Source organism: Meles meles, chromosome 7, assembly GCF_922984935.1.
Source record: "Meles meles chromosome 7, mMelMel3.1 paternal haplotype, whole genome shotgun sequence".
Classification (NCBI taxonomy): Eukaryota; Metazoa; Chordata; class Mammalia; order Carnivora; family Mustelidae; genus Meles; species Meles meles.
This window is the reverse complement of record NC_060072.1, coordinates 39915329-39932685: the sequence shown is the minus strand read 5'-3', so window position 1 is coordinate 39932685 and position 17357 is coordinate 39915329. Positions and strand designations below refer to the sequence as shown.

The 17357-nt window shown below is 36.7% G+C and overlaps 1 protein-coding gene across 2 annotated transcripts in view; it reads left to right on the top strand.

Moving 5' to 3' along the window:
- Positions 1 to 353: 353 nt before the first annotated feature.
- Positions 354 to 17357, top strand: part of SYT1 (synaptotagmin 1) — a 563116-nt gene continuing 546112 nt past the window's right edge. Inside the window, exon 1 of one of the 2 annotated variants that reach the window (XM_046013429.1) lies at positions 354 to 742. The gene's annotated coding sequence lies outside the window, so the exon portion shown is untranslated. The remainder of the gene's footprint in view (positions 743 to 17357) is intronic. The other variant, XM_046013427.1, reaches the window with a different exon arrangement.

Sequence of the window (17357 nt, the reverse complement as noted above, 5' to 3'; positions counted from 1 at the left end):
TTATGCTGTCTCCTTCTCTTGTACAAATGGCTTGCTGAACAGGTTGTAGGGCATCCCCGCGTTTACCCAAAGGGTTTATCAGATGCCCTTGATTCCGTCTCCTTGGGATCTGTCCCCCTCTTACTTCACCCCCTCCCCCAGCCCTCCCGAATCTCCCTCTTCTGGTCCCTGTCCGCTGTGGGGATGGAGAGACACTAACAGAACTGGGATGGGCGATGTTGGCTGAGCGGATCCACCTATGATTAGTGCGCCCGGATTGGCTCCTTGGAGCAGCGTACCCGAGGTGGAACCAATCAGGCGCTCGGGGCTGGGAGATGATGGGCGGCCGCCTCCTCACTGGAGGGATTCCTGGAGAAGCTGCAGTGTGGGGATGCTCTAGACCGAGTACTGCCCTCGGTGTCTTTCCACCTCCTCCTTCTGCAGCGGCGGCGGCGGAGGCAGCGGCGGCAGCACTTAGCAGCGGCAACTTGAGGCTGCACCCCGGGCCAGCCCCCGAGGGTGGTGCTCAACTGAGAGGGGGGCTCAGCGCCCCAAGGGGTGTGTGTAGGGTGGGGGTGGCCAGCTGGGACCAGCTGGTGGCCCTGAAAAACCTCCCACACACCCACACCCACACACCCCTTTTGTGTTGCAGGCTGCCCCTCCAAGAGCAGAGGCAGCAAGAGGACGTGTGTGTCTTGCACAGGTCCACGCGGGGAGAGCAGTGGGGACAGAGACCGGCACCACCTTCTGGTCCTCCCTCCAGGTAAGACAGCGAGACTGGAAGCGTGGCCACCTAGGAGGTGCCCATTAGCTTGAATCAGTCCGCAACATTTTACTCTCGGTACACTTGGGTTTTGGTGGTGGGAGGCTGCAACCTGGGGAGGAAGCCCCGAGTGGCCTATTGTGAGAAACATAATGAGCCACATGTACATCTCCTGGAAAAGCACTTTGCACAGTACCCGTGATTTAGAGCCTGGAGTTGCTGTTGGGCATCCCCCATCTTCTTGCTCCCTCTTTCCTTCTCATTCTTTCTTCTCCGACCCCCACCCCCAATCTCAATCTCTCACCTCCCCCGCCCCTCGCTCAGTCTCTCTCGCGTCTTCACCCTCCTCCCATCCTAAGGCGGCACAGGGTTTCTTTCTCATCCTGGAGAGGATTGCCTTTTCTCAGAGGAAAGGAGGGGGTGGGGGTGTTGAAGAAAAGAGAAAGATTTCTTTCTGCCCCCTCCCCAGGGGGCGGGGGAGGGGAACCGAGGTAGAATGCAACCGCTGCGAAAATTAGAGTACAGAAAGCATTTAAACTGAATAAAGGGAGTAGACAAGCCATCCAGCCCAGGCTGTCAGAGAAGGGAAGCATCAAGTTTAACTTGATCTCCTCCTTGCAAGAGGCTGTGCCTCTTACTTGGTTCCTTCAAATGAAACAAAAATAACCCACTGATCTAACCCACTTTCAACTGCTTAATTGCTGTTGCTTTTAAGTGCTAACCATCTGACTTTTCCTGTTTCCATCTGTCCTGTGGGGCTGACTATTTGGTATTGCCCATCAGTGGTAATGTCTGAACTTTCAGGGGTTTCTCATGCAAAGAAAAAAAAATTAAAAACAGATGGTTACTTTCCTCAGGTTCTCTGGTATCGCCTTTATGTTGGGGAGTAAAAAATGTGAAGTTTCAAAACATTTGTAAGTGACACTAGTGTTATCAAGAGGTTTAGATTTCTACTTTGAGAAGACAAACCTAGTTAGTTTTGTGTACATGTTGATTTTCACTTTATTGAATATTAACCCTTCGGTGAAATAAAGCAACAGTTTCACTTTTGTGTTAAAGCTAATTTTGTGTATGAATTGCCAGTTTATTCTACCTTTTCTCTACGTTTGCATTTTATTGCCTGGATATCAGATTCATGCCTTGCCTTATTTTCCTTTAATGAGAATATTTAGTGGCTGTAAACATGGTGTTTACGCAATTTCAGTACTCCATTTGGAAGGCACATGGAAGCTCGGTTGGCCAAGAAGCCTCTTGTACTGGAACAAAGTTTAGAAAGTAATGGTGGGAAAATAGCCTCAAATTTAAAAAATCTTAAAAGGAAAATTGTTTTTGTTCTCATGTCTTATCATAAGAAGGCGAAGGCTATCAAAACAACTATGTTCCCTGGCCGCCTGCACAATAGGTCAAGTGAAAGGTACTTGTTGGACAGAGCCTTGACAGCAGCTTCAGCATCTAATTCTATCATCCGTGATATAAGCTTTCCTTTCCTATTATTCATCAGAGATGGCTAAGTGATTATTGTCAGATGGGAGGAGGTAGAGAAGTGTCTAGTTGAATGTAATGGGAAAGCATTCCAAGTGGGTTCTACATGAGCAGAGAGAAGTCAGCAGATGTTAGTGTCCAGATGAATCCTTTCCTTTGATTTATCAGGGGAAATGCCAAGTCTTACATTTTTTTTTCTATGTGCACACTTGGGATAAGAAAAGGCAGTCTTCCTTCTAACTCTGTCTGCTCTTCCACACTAATTTATGTACCCCAGAAAGTATTTTTTCAGCACATATCTTTAGTGTATAAGTTTGTATACTGACTTAGAGAAGAGCTAATTTCACTTACCATCAATATAATGCATATTTTCTAAACTCATTTTCCATTTGAGACACTTATCTTTTCTATCTAAGTAAAATTACCTAGAGTCACAAAAACAAGATCTTCTGTCTAGGGTTTTGACATTTAAATGCCTTTTTTTTTTTTTTAGTGTAGTGTCTCTGTTGAAAGCTAACTAATTTTTAGAGGTGCCACCTTTTGGATACAAGGACAAAAGGACAACCGCTTAATTGCCTCATGTGTGTACAACTGAATTAACAAGTTTAGACATGAAAAGATGTACAAAAAGGAAACCCAATTACTTCCCAAGTGAGCAAATTAAGATTTTGTTTGCTTATTTCTCTACCGTCTTAGGAAAGGTAAAAGTTTGGGCTTGATTTGTAACATTTTCATGTCTTTTTACAAATGTTAACTATAGCAAAGACATGTGAGAGAAATGCATATAAGTATTGAGTTTTTCACATACTTCTGAAAAATTAAGCCTTTATATTCTGGAAGTCAAAACTAATTCCAATTTATAATGAGTGGGTTGAGAAGAGACTTGAAATGATACATGGTAGGAAATTATTTCCCTGTCATCCCACAAAATGTTCTGGTGTGATAATTTCATACAATCTTCATATTTTCTCCTTTAAAAAGAATATCTTAGTGAATCTTATTAATGTTTCAGAGCAAATATGGTAATTAGGCTTTTGCGTATGTTTATCAGAACTGAAGGCTGCTCCTATAATAGGAAATCCTAAAAAATTAATTCCGTAAAATACCACACAATAGAGAGTTGTTCTAGAGTGGTTTGTAGCTTCCTTTGCTAATGGAGAATATTATTCTATTTGGTCAAATGATCGGATAGTTCTAATCAAGAAATATGGAAATGGATAAATAACATGGTATTTACATGATAAGATTTACACATTAGGCTTGGTGCTAACTGAAAATAAAACTAGAATATAGTAGCTTGTTTTAATTATATTTGCAAAATGAAATAGGAGATTAATAAATAAAATGCAGAATGTGTTAGAAATCTGAAAGTTAATTTGAACTTCCTATTAACCTAACGACACCATGGACATGATATCAATTCATCTCTTTTGAGGTCAGTTTATTAAATCGATTTAGAGAAATTCCCCAAGCAGGTTTTGAGAACTATCTAATCTTAAAGAACTCAGCTTAAGACAGACAATTATATGAGCCTGAAATACTTATAGCTCTTGTGATTTCCAGTTTGTGCAACAGCCGGGAAGAGATATCATTAATGCCAAATTGGAACATAACATTTCTTTTTCTAATGGTAGTGATTAGATGATTTAGGGGAGGGAGAGCAGAAATAAAACAGTTTGATTACATAATGGAACAAATTTGGTCTGTTATTACAAAAAGCCAAGACCAACGTTAGACTTTCTGCTATAGAATAATGTGGGTGTGGGTCTTGCAAGTGTTTTTGCTAAACAAGAATGCTTTCTAAAATTAATATCTGATCTACTTGTGGATTTTTAAAATTTTTACATGATTTGCTTGTCATAAATCTATCTGTATCAAAAGTTTAATATATAAGAGATGCTTTTTAGCTGAATTTGTTTTCCACTGAAGTTGGCCAAATCTATTTAAACAGGAATAAAGTATATGGCAGTCTAAATACATAAGTATTTATCATTTAGGGAAACATACTCACACATACATATGTATACACATATGTGTATACGTGTATACATATACATGCCTATACATGTGTATACATTTTTAAATTATGTAACTTTTTCTAAAAGGATTAGAGATTAATGGACAGTATCAATAATCTGCTGAAGCTAAGGAGTACTCCTGTAAAAAGTACCATTCAAAGAAAAACAACAATGTCTTGGGGTGTTTTTAATGGTTTTTTGGTTGAAAGCTTAGGAATATCCAGAGGCAAAATTAAAGGGGGTCTGGATCTTTCCCTTTATATAGCTCTTCTATGGCTTTGGCAAGAAGTTATTTTTATATGAATTGTGTATTAAAATCTCTCGGTACAAGAAGATGCACCTCTATATACAGGTAACAAGCTGAAGTCATACTTTCACATGATTTGGATGTGATGGAAGGATAAACTTTCTGTTTTTATAAGGCTCCTATCAGGTGTTTCTTTCAACATTTGCATAAAGTTTAACTTTTTCCCCGTCTTTTACATAATTGAATGACATGGTTATTACTGCTTTTTCAGGTAAGAGGGTGTGGTTGGTATCTTTGATTATTACTCTAGGAATGATAGTTATTTTTTGTAGTATTTTTGAAAACTTGATTGAAACCTCTCCATTGAGTGTGGCCATTTTTTTAAAGCAGGGATTTAATTTCTCCAGTTAGAAGAAGACAGTGTTTTTCCTTCAGCTTCTCTGTCATTTTAAGAGTTCTTGAAGAAATATTTTATACTGACTGTAAGATAAACTATTGTAGCAGGGCATATGAACATCGTTCTACTCAGGTGTTAGTAAAGGAAAATAAACTTATTTTAAATCATATTGCAAATATATTCATGCTATCTATTGTAAGTAAGAAAACATGCTGTTCTTTCTTGTATCTATGAATAAAACTTTAACTTTTACTGTTTAAAAAAATTTTTTTAAGGTATACAATGACAAATATACTATGCTGTCAAAAGAGTAAGCACTGGAGATGTTATTTGTGTAGTTTGAAATAGAATTATAGAGGTCCTTTTGCAAAGAAGCCTCCTTTAAAAATAGGTTTCCTTAATTTAAAAGCAATATTTAGGAGAGTTCTAAAACAAAGCTCAATTTAGAATAAAAATAATGCATTTGTAATAGTATTAGAAATGAATACTCTGCCACATCTTTAAAAAATGAAAAGTAGATTTAAAAAATTATTTCTCTAAATTCTATAATTTTTATATTTAGTTTAATTATAAATTTTATTTGTGTAGAACTTGTACTTCTTATTCTCTCTGGGGTATTTTTTGTCTCTACAATGCTCAGGGCTTGGAAGTTTATGTGGCATGCTGGTTTCCATAATTTACCAGTAATGTAAATGAGGGGATGTCAAAGTTCATCTTTTCGGTTACTGCTATTGTGGAGATACAAAGAAAAAACACTGGTCATTCCTATATTGGTCTCACATGTAGTATGTTGGACATACTAATTATACACATAGGGAGTAATTTTGTTAAAGAGGAGCTCTGGAAAATTGTAAAGCAGATGAAGATAATAAATGCCCTTTATTTCTTAGCTGGTTGTACATAATGGGAGCTGGAAAATTTCCATGCCACATGAGAATGGGCTTTTTCAGTTAGTATAAAATCTGGTGAAACTATTTGGTTAAGGTATAATTTCCTAACAGCCAGGTAAGACATTTCATCACACATACCAGATAACAACTCTGCTGTAATAACTCCAAACACTGTGGGTAAGACATACAGCTAAGTGCCTCAGTCAGAAATTCATTTTTGGTTGAAATATCCAATTAATTGAACCCAGATATTGTACTGAAACGGGTCTTACCACTTCCAAGTGAACCTATTTCCCTGTGAAATATAGCTTTACTTTTAATTCTAAACAGTGTGGAGCTCATATAATTATTTTATTTTGCCAAAGAATATTATGAATAAAAGGAGTTGTACGTTTTTTTCCTTCAATAGGTAAATGTTTCCCTTTTTTTTCTTTCTAAATAATTTAACTAGTTAATCAAGGATAAAATGCACATAGACACTTAAACACAAATAGAATCACAGAGTTACTTAAATGTAGAACATTCTTATAGTACCATTGCTTGAATAAGACATATTATTTCTTGTCTTCCTCCTACATCCTGCCTGACAACAACCATATTTTCAGTCACATGGAAATTGAGGGGAAAGGCAGGCAAGACCACCTTATCCCTCTGATGAGAATTCCCTGGGTGTGGCCTCTAGAGGGCAGTCTCTTGTTTTTATCTGAGGTCCGTTTCCTCTCTGGGTGGGCATGGTCGCCCAGACTTCACTCCAGCTTGGAGGCCTGAAATTGGATTTACTAATTGCTACTTAGAGATTTGTAGGCATATTTTCATCAACATGAGGGCAAAAGCACACAGAATACTCAGACAAAACATACACAGCTATACCAAAGTTACTACGAACACTTTCAAAATGTGATGTTGATCCTCTATGTTTTACCATAATGGATAAAAGAGCTTTTATTTCATGTAATTTCTTTTCATTACTCACAAATGCTCCAAGCAAATGGTGAGATTGTTAAACTATGAATCAGTAACTTTTTGTACTTATTAACACCGGTGGATAAAGCTGAAATTATTGTTAAAAAGAATTTCAGATCCTCAAATTGGCTTTAGTACTTCTGAAATACATACCTGTGTCTTGTTGTGGAGCCCTTAAGCATTTACATAACTTATCATCGCAAATAATTGAGAATTGGTTTGCTTTTCTATGGAACTTCTGGATATTATTGTAAAACACCTCCTAAGATTGCTTTTAGGAGGGATTGTTAATAATCTATTTTCTGAAATAATTTTATGTGAGTGTTACTGTAATTGTAAACAATGGTATAGCATCACAGCAGCAGGCTAGACTTACAAAAATGTCAATTTAGAATTTTGTGCTCTCTCCTTGAGAAGGAGAAAGAGCCAACTGAGTGTATTTTTACTTCATGGTGTACTGTACCCCAGTATTCTAGCAATGTAAACCATGGATAAGACCTTGTTTACCATCTATAAAATGTGGACTCTGCTGACTTGAGAAAAAAAAAATCATCAACAAATTTTTTTTTTTAGACAAAGAACTTAATGACTTGAAACAAGGACAAGTGGTATAACACAGGGTAGGAAGGCCTAGCTGAGCTTCTCCAGCCATCAGGCTTTGAGTGTGCAAGATTATTAAGAACAGTTGACACAATTTCTCAGGAGAAAGACAAGGTAGCAAAGCACTGAATCTGTTTCTCACTTAGACTCTCTGCCAGATTCTGGTTTACAAGGCTGGCTTTCTGCCTAATCCCCAGCATTTTCATCAGATTTGAGGAATGAATAAAGTGAACCATTGGGCATTACAGCATATTTCTAGAGCACCAGAATCTCTCCTATAAATAGAATAACATCACCATCCTATTTTAACCAGAGTCCAAACTCAAGGCCACAGTTTTTATATTTAAATATATATGAACCACACTACTATATGCCTAAAAATGCTTGAGTTTTATCTGTCTGAGTTCAGGAAATTCTCATGTTAAAACCCTAGTTAACAACATGATAGTCCATGTATTTATTTTTAGTATTTTTGTTTAAAAAATATAATGTTAAGCTTAAAAAAACAGGAAAGCACCTTGAGATATATCTAATAATTCAAGAAAGTGGCATGTCAACAAAAAGCCAACATACTCCTAAATTAACCAAAATGGCTCTGCTTTTAAATTTTGAAAACAAAGCAAAAAGACAAAAAGTACTTGATATACAAGCTTCCAATTCTTTTAAAATCAAGATTTGTAGGTACTTTCTAAAGCACTTCTAGACACCACGAAATGAATATTGATGAGTGGAGAGCCAACTCCTTCAGGAAAGAGCAGACATGTTCTGTTATGGCTTTGAGAATCTGTTTCATCATTTATATATTGAACACATAGCGACAGTTTTACTTCTCTTGACTTCTGGACCTTTAGACCCGTATGCCTTGAACAATATTGCTACTCACTGCTAGAGTGGAAGAGATTTGCTTGGCGCTCTGGCTAAGAGTAATCTTGTAACTCCCTTGCCATTCCTTACATTTTCTTCCTTCTTCACCTCTCCCCTTCCTACCCATTCCTTATTCTTCCTTCTTTCCTTTTTCTATCTTAATGAGTTATCTTCCTATAGAACAGGGAGCTTAGTACTCTAGGGCCCATACTAATCTCTACCAGCTGAATCTATTTTTTTGCCAACAAGCAAGAAGTTTATCTCTTAATTTGTAGACATTTTAGGTTAGCTTCACAAAACAACTGTATAGTTAAATAAGGGAGCAGTCTCTTAATTTGTTTATGGAATGTGCCATGATTTGAATGTTTTTAAGGTCTTATAGGAAAAGTGTAACTATTGGTAATTCCTAGAACAAATTTGATTTCAGAAAGATAGAACAATAATGTTTGGAAGTCCCAATAAATAGCAGGTCCTATTAGGTACTTTTTTTTTCTATTTTGTTCTTCTAATGATAACAATTAAATGATTGTTTCATGACACTTATATAGCACTGTATTTTTAGAGAATTACATTGCCTTATTTAATTTTGGTGATGAAGAGATTCTCCATTTTATAGATGCAATAGAGGAGACTAAGAAATTAAGTTACCTACTTGCAATTACATACTTAGGAAGCCTTTTATAATTTTCACCTACTGAATCATACTGCTTCAGCATTTAATTAAGGGAAAAAAAGTACATTTTCAGATTTTCTCAATATATATGAAGAAGTTTGCTATTTCCTATCAAAATTTGAAACAAACATCTGACATCATTAAAATTGGATATACTCTATTTACATTGAAAAGATAAGGAAATTTTAATATACTGTCATTACTTTTGTGACCCTAACTTTGAAATAAGTTGTATTTGTATTTTTAAATTATTCAAAGGACAGCTTTTTAAAATGTAAGAGAAGTCACTAAGCCTGAGTCACTGGGCTCGGCTGGGCCTTAGTCATTGCTATATCACTGCAATACGAGATATCACTGCACTTGTTTCCTTATTTGTGAACTATAGGGTCCTAGGACGCCTCCTGAGTGCACAGAGATATGAATGAGATAATGAGTGTTGTAGCTTTACCCCAAGTTCTCCATCTTCATCTCTCATTATCTTCCTCATTTGTACTCACACACACAACTTGTTACTGCTTCCTGAACCTAATATTAGTGGAAGTTGTTCAATATTGATACTTTTCTCTTCTATTGCAAGATGGAGAATGCTAAGCAGGGAACATATCCAAGCGCGATCATTATTCTAGCCTCTTGTGAATGAAGTCCATCACTTAGCAATTCTTAGTGTGAAGAAATAAACCCATTTGTGAGTGACTGCCAAGAGCCATACACGTTGTGATGTGGACCAACTTGATTGACTCTCTAGCTTATCTGATACAAGGAAACAGGAGTTTTAATTGGGAAATGGCTACAGAAAGAAAGCTAGATTAATTAGAGCATAGAAAAGGTATTTTATGGAGGTTTTTGGACAAACACAAGCTAATCATATTCTTGTATTCTTACTGCATGTCAGTAAGACTTTTCTGTGTACTTTCTATACTTCACGCCATTTAATATTTCCAGTAATCTTCAGAGGTTGGTACAAATTTGTAATTCTTTACATGAGAAAATTGTGGGAAAAAAGTAATTTGTCAGGGTCCTGTGACTGTTACGTAGTAGGATATCGATTCAAACCCAAGCAGTCTGTTTATAGAACCAGTACTCAACCGTAAGTAATCATAATCATTCAGCTCCTCAGTGGAGGAAAGGGAGCAAATGGTGACCAAGAAGTAGAGGTTTCTAAAAGAGATTGAAGAGACACACAGGCAAACTTTATCCACTTCTTAGTTAGTCAATATGACCATTGTGGTGATGTGAGAAAAGCATGAAACTTAGTCTTATAGTCCTCAGTACAGATACCTACTCTGTAATGGTGAGCTTCAATAAAATATTTCACTGCTAGAGGTTTCATTTCAGTAGGAAGAAAAATGTCTCATAGTCTGTTAGTAGGTGGCAGATCTGACTGACCACTCGTGGTACCCATTTTTATTAGTCAGGAATGCTTTCACTTGGAAAAATTCCACCTAACTCAAAGTGATCTAAGAAAGGAAAGGGATTTCAGAACTTATGTTACCATAGAGTTCCAGAGTACTTTGGATTTAGTACTAGCTGGAAATGGGAAACCAAATCCTATGATCCCCTACTCCCTTCCCACTTCTCACCTTGGTTCTACTTTCCTCTGCCATCACTTTATTCTGACTCGGGCTCTTTGTTCATGGTAGTTGCAAGGCACCAAGTAACTATAGGGTTATGTAAGAAACTTTGATGTAAAGAGAACATCTTTTTTTTTGCCAAAAATTCCAGGATAAACTTGATGGGAACAACTTGGGTCACTTGCCCTGAACCCATGAAATAGGATATTTATGTAGGCTGACCATTGTGTCCTCCCTGGATTTAAAAGTTGGACATAGTATTATTTAACTAAATGGAAAGAGTTTTGCTGTTACAAGAAGGAAAATGACTAGATTTAGGGCAAGCAAAAGCAGCAAACATCCAGTTCCTAAGGTATAGGCACTGACCCTGAGAAAGGGCGCCAGCTGGCCTTAATGGTGGATCAGCACCCTGGAGAGCCCCTATTGTTCCAGACACTTAACACCTCAGTTGGTGGGTCAGGGGAAGATCCAGAAAATTCTATGGAAAGGTCCATGGTATTTGAGGTTGTGGAGAGTAGTGGCACTCAGAGGCTTGAAGCAATGGCCATTTACCAACAAATACGGAAATATTCAACAATTTGATGACAGGTATGACTATATCTGTGTGGAGAGACTGAATATCAGAGGCGGAGGGCTAAGTTGAATGTCATTTAATTCTTTTGGGGTCTTTACTGCCTTTCTCTCCCTTTTTTAAATATAGTAGGCAGATACTTAGAAAACTTGAGGATTCTTAAATTCTGAACTCAGTGCAGCCAACTGAAGATACGTACAGGGCCAGCTGTGCAGAGGTCAGTACTTCAAATTTTTGTGTGTGTTGTGGTGGTGGGGGGAGTAACTTCCAATTTATAACTACCTTATTGCCCTAACCATCTATATATTATTATTACAGATGGAACAGAATGAATTTGCACAAAAATATGATACTTTTTCTCCTTGCTGTACCCCAAAATGAAAAGGAATTATTTAGGAATGATGTGTCTTTCTTCAGGAAGCACCAACACGGTTTTATTACATGCAGGCATTGTTTTGGATGCTGGGAATCCAGAAAGGAACCCATGAGACAAGCTTCCTGCTTTTAACACAGCTTGCATTCTAGGGAAGGATACAGACAATGAGAAAGCATCAGTAACACCAAAACACAACTAAGGTGGTTTCAAAAAGTGAGAAACACTATAAAATAATAAAACAGGCGAGTAAATAAGGCAATATTGGAGAGTCTTGTCAACTAAAATTATGCAAGTTGAGGCATAAAAAGGGAAGGGGCCACGACATAAAAATTTGAGGAAGAGCCCTGTAAGCAGAGGAAACCAGGTGCAGAAGCTCTATAGAGGGAATGAGTTTGGTCTGCTCATGGAAGATACAGCAAACAGCTGAAGTGTGAAGATACTGGTTTTAGAGTAGAACCATGCTTTAATACTTTAATTAAAACAATCTTTAAACATGATTAAGGAAAATTTCAAAACAATATGATTGTATATAACTTCAACATCGTTTCAATATAGGTGGTATCTCATATCTGTGTGATGTATTTCCAGTCTGTTCATAAGCTTACATTAAAAAAAAAAAAGAAAGAAAGATCTTATTTATTTCTTTGACGGAGAATAAGAGAGTACAAGCAGGGGGAGCAGTAGAGGCAGAGGGAGAAGGAGGCTTCTCGCTGAGCAGGGAGCCCGATGCAGGAATTTATCCCAGGACCCTGGGATCATGACCTGAACTGAAGACAGGCACTTAGCTAACTGAGCCACCCAGACAACCCATTGGCTTACATTTTTTTGTGGTTACAATCACAGAATACGTACTATTTCCACTCTGACTTTCAAAATGCATTGTTAGGTGTCTTACAAGTGTGTATTTTCATTTTCCGTATTCATCTTTAGAAGTGTAACTCCCTTTCTTTTGTGGCACGTATCCCTTAGACACTTTCTATGTATCTTCTGTTGAATCTTAATTACCTTTCTTGTTTTGCCCTCCATTTCTAAGGGAATCCCATACATGACCTACCCCCAATTTTATTATTTCTCTGAATTTAAGTGAACACCTTGGCTTTTTATCACATTAATGATTTTTTTCAATGTAATTTCCTTTTGAGTATACATTTGATTATATCCTACAAAACTCTAATTTAGATTTTGAAACAAAAGTAAATAAACACTGGAAACATAATGAAACAAATCATTTTGTGTCGATTGTCATTTAGACAACACAGGTCTCAGTGCCTTAACCGGAAATTATTTTTCCTTTATCTAGTTTCATATCCTGATTTCAAGAACTCCATAACCCAAGTCTACCTAGGTCACTTTATGATAGTAAACTCGGTGCTGAAGAGGTATATTAACTTTTGTGAGATTGCAGTACCACTCAATACGCCATAGCAGTAATGAAGTAATAAAGCGTCAATCTTAAATGGCCTTCTTTTTTTCCCTTAAGATTCCTCTGGACATTATATACTTTGATAGTAACCTATTTTGAAAATGGGTTTTCTTTGCTGAAATTGCACAAAACCACCTATGTGCGAAGATAAAGAGTATTATGCTAAGTATTATAATCAGTATTCTGGTCAATAAGTGACATGCTCGGGGCGCCTGAGTGGCTCAGTGGGTTAAGCCGCTGCCTTCGGCTCAGGTCATGATCTCAGGGTCCTGGGATCGAGTCCCGCATCGGTCTCTCTGCTCAGCAGCGAGCCTGCTTCCCTCTCTCTCTCTCTCTGCCTGCCTCTCTGTCTACTTGTGATCTCTCTCTGTCATATAAATAAATAAAATCTTTAAAAAAATTTATTAAAAAAAAAGTGACATGCTCTGTTTTCCTCATGTGTGGAACCAAGATTCTTTTGTATCCAACTACCTTATATTTTAGTATGTAGATACATATATACTTGCATAGATTTGGATTTTTTTAAATATTGCTGATTGTGCCACTAACTGCAAGTGTTTCAGGATTTTTGCAATGATTTTTTTTTAATCATCTCTGATTTGCCAGTGTCTGAGGGACAGTTGGAAGAGAGCGTTCTATAAAATTATTATGTATACACATGGAGCCTGGGTGCCTTAGTCAGTTAAGCGTTTCCCTTTGGCTCAGGTCATGATCCCAGGGTCCTGGGATTGAGTCCCACGTTGGACTCACTGCTTAGTAGGGAACGTGTTTCTCCTTCTCCCTCTGCCTACTGCTCCCCCTCTTTGTGCTCTTTGTCAAATAAAATCTTTTAAAAATCTTAAAATTATTATGTATGCTTAATACACACACACAATATGAACAAAAGTCTACCCTACGACCCAGCAATTGTACTACTGGGTATTTACCCTAAAGATACAAATGTAGTGATCCGGAGGGGCATGTGCACCTGGATGTTTATAGCAGCAATGTCCACAATAGCCAAACTATGCATAGAACCTAGATGTCCATTAACAGATGAATGGATATGTACAATGGAATCTTTTTTATGGTGTTATGTTCTAGTATTCTTCTTCAGTTCTCTTTTTTTCTAATTCATTAAATAAATCTGGTCATGGCTAAGTAAATTAACAACGTACTAACAAGTAACAATCTGCAGTTTTAAAAATACTTCTCATAAAAGTATTACCAATTTTCAAAAATATATAGTTCATTTAAAAATATAGTGCAATTAAAAATTAAGCATATGTAAGTACAATAGATATACAGAAATCTGCAGTGGCTTATTTTAAATATAGGGGATCATCATACAGCAAATGCATGAAGTTTAACAGCATTTCCATACCAAACTTATAATGTTCTTGCTATATTCATGTATGGGTAATTTTTTGTAAATTTGCACTGGATTATTGTGTTATTTTATTTTATTAGTTTTTATTGAAATTCCATTTAACATATAGTATTAGTTTCAGGTGTACAATTTACTGATTCGACACTTCCATACAACACCTGGTATTCATCACAACTGTACTCTTTAATCCCCATCAATTATAACACCCATTCCCCTCACCCACCTCCCCTTTGGTAACCTTCATTTTCTTCTATAATCTGTTTCTCAGTTTTCCTATTTTTCCCCCTATGATTGTTTTGTTTCTTAAATTCCACATATGAGAGAATCATATGGTATTTGTCTGTCTTTGAGTGACTTATTTCACCTTGCATATTACTCTAGCTCCATCCACATTGTTACAAACGGCAAGTTTTCATTCTTTTTTATGGCTGAATAATACTCCATGTATATATACATATACAATGCATCTTCTTTATCCATTCATCAGTCAGTGGACATTTGGATTCTTTCCATAATTTGGCTATTATTGATATGTTGCTATGAACATCGGGGTGTGTCAATGTGTTGTACTCCTTTTTTGGTTATGGGTAAATTTTCTTGTAGAGTAGAGAAAAATACACAAATATGCTTAGAATGTTATTTCTCTTCTTTTAAAGTAGTGAGTACAGAACTAGTTTATGGAACCAATAGACAATAAAGACTGAGCACAGATATTTAGAATTTTGTGTTCAAATTTAAAAACAGGCAAATAATATAAAGACCCTCAATCTATCTCTAAATTAGTGGTATGATTTTACTAGATGATCTCTCTGACACCTTTCATTATTCCTTTGGTTTTCCTACTGTCTGTGTGAATTTCTCCATAATGGTGCCTAAGCTTGGAGGTGCCTAAGCTTGAAAGCAATCTTTCAGCCATTTCATTCATTGCTTGAAACTATTTAAAGAGCACAAACTCCCAGACATCTTCAACCACCTATAGAAGAATGAAATAAATTTCAGTTGAGACACACCATAAACCAGGAAAGATAAAATATCCAGATGTAAACTGTGAAATAGTAAGGCTAGGGTAGAATTTGCTTTGGTAATGAACAATAGGAAAACCTCAGTGGCTTAAACACCTAAGCCTTGTTTCTTGCTCCTACTACTTAACCAGTATGGATCAGTGTGTGGGGGGGGGGGGGGGCAGAGGTTGGGGGAAGAGTATTTCTCAGATCTACATAGTCATTCAAGGACCCAGACTGATGAGACCCTCAGGGAATTTTATAACACTGTCATCTCAACATAATGTTTAAGAATTCATTGCAGTAGGGAGGAAAGCACTGGAAGCCTTCTCACCAGCATGTAACTACTTTGACCCTAGAAGAGGCATAAATAATTTCTGGTCAGAGATGAACAGTCAGATCCAGTCTCCATATCCAAAACTACAAGGGCACAGAATGTATAACATAGCTCTAGGGTTGGAAGGAGAGGATATTAAGTTCTTAAAGCCTCCTCTCTAAGTTACAACTGGAGAGTACAAAGCTTTATGAAACCATGTAAAAATTAATGAATGATTACTTGAGACAACGATGGCTTCATAGAGGAGGAGAAGCATGATCTGCACTCTGAGGAACTTTTATATTATATTATTATATATATTTTATTATATATATTATTTTATTATATATACTATATATTATTTTATTACGAGGGATGCTTAGTTCATTCTTTAATGAAAGCTTGTCTTTTCTTGACCTGCATCTCAAACAATGGATATATATTTGATTAAGAATGCTAGAGCTCCTGGGTCTTGTGGCTGGCTCAGTCAGTAGAGTCTGTGACTCTTGGTCTCCCAGTTGTGAATTCAAGCCCCATGTTGGGTGTAGAGAAGACTTAAAATTAAAATCTTAAAAAAGAAAAATGCAAGCACTTCTGGCAAATTTGAAGAGTACACTAAATCATTTTTTACTTATTAGGAGTCCAGACATGAGAACAAGTGCCAATTTAATAGATTTGTTTGGATATGTTAAAGACTCCTCACATTCACCACATCCAAACCTGAACTCATTCATTTCACCAACAATTCTAGTCCTTCCCCAATAACTTTGATCATAATGAATGATTCAACCATCCAACTAGTTGTGTTATCTAGAAATTTGATTCATGGGTCTCTCATCCTTAATCCCAAATCCAAAATATATGATGTTTTGATCACTTTTGGCTCACAAATATCTTTTAAATTTATTTATTTTTCTTTACCTCCATTGCCACACCATAATCAAATCAACCTGGCCATCTTAATTCTTTCAAATCAATGCCTAGTCTGGATTCTGCTATTCCCCAGCCTTATTTCTCATATTATTTCTCTCATCTTCATGCTCTGGTCACGCTGGTCTTCTTTCAGATTTTTAATATTCCAGTCTTCGTCCTGCTTCAGGACCCTAGCACAGGCTGCTCTCTATGCTTTGAGTATTGTGGATGTATCTGCTATGGACAGACAATAATATTGTAAATTTAAAAATGTAATATGGCTGAGTGTTTAAGAATAAATTTTTATTACTTATATTTGAGAACAAATGTTCAACTTTTCCATATTATAAGAGAACAAGTTTGTCACTTCTAAAAATTAACTGCAGAGCTATTAAAAATTGGCAAACTGGGAATTTGAACAGTAATTGAAAGTTTTTAAATTTTTTTCACATTTTGGGAAAATAAATCAAGTTTAAATTTGAAAATGTTGAATGCTTACCTCCTTTTTTAAAGAGAAAATGTATTTCAGAGGGCCTGGGTGACTCAGGTTTTACTAAGTGTCTGCCTTCAGCTCAGGTCCCACATTAGGCTCCTTGCTCACAGGGACCCTGCTTCTCCCTCTCCTCCTTGCTCATGCTCTCTCTCACTCTCTCTCAAATAAATAAAAAAATTTTTTTAAAAAGAAGAAATATATTTGTAAATTCATATCTTATAGTTGAGAATACTCATGAGACTAAATTTAAGTAATGAAGATCTTGAATGGGATGTAAAGAAATGCTTTAACTTTATATCACTGAAGTTTTAATCTTGGTTTTTTCCCCCAATTATTTTGATAATGTGTTTTCTCAAAATCATAGCATCACAGATTTCTTTCCTGTTTTTTTCTTTTCTTTTTAATGGGAACACTCTGTGATCTAACATCCTCTGGGTGTGAAAACACAC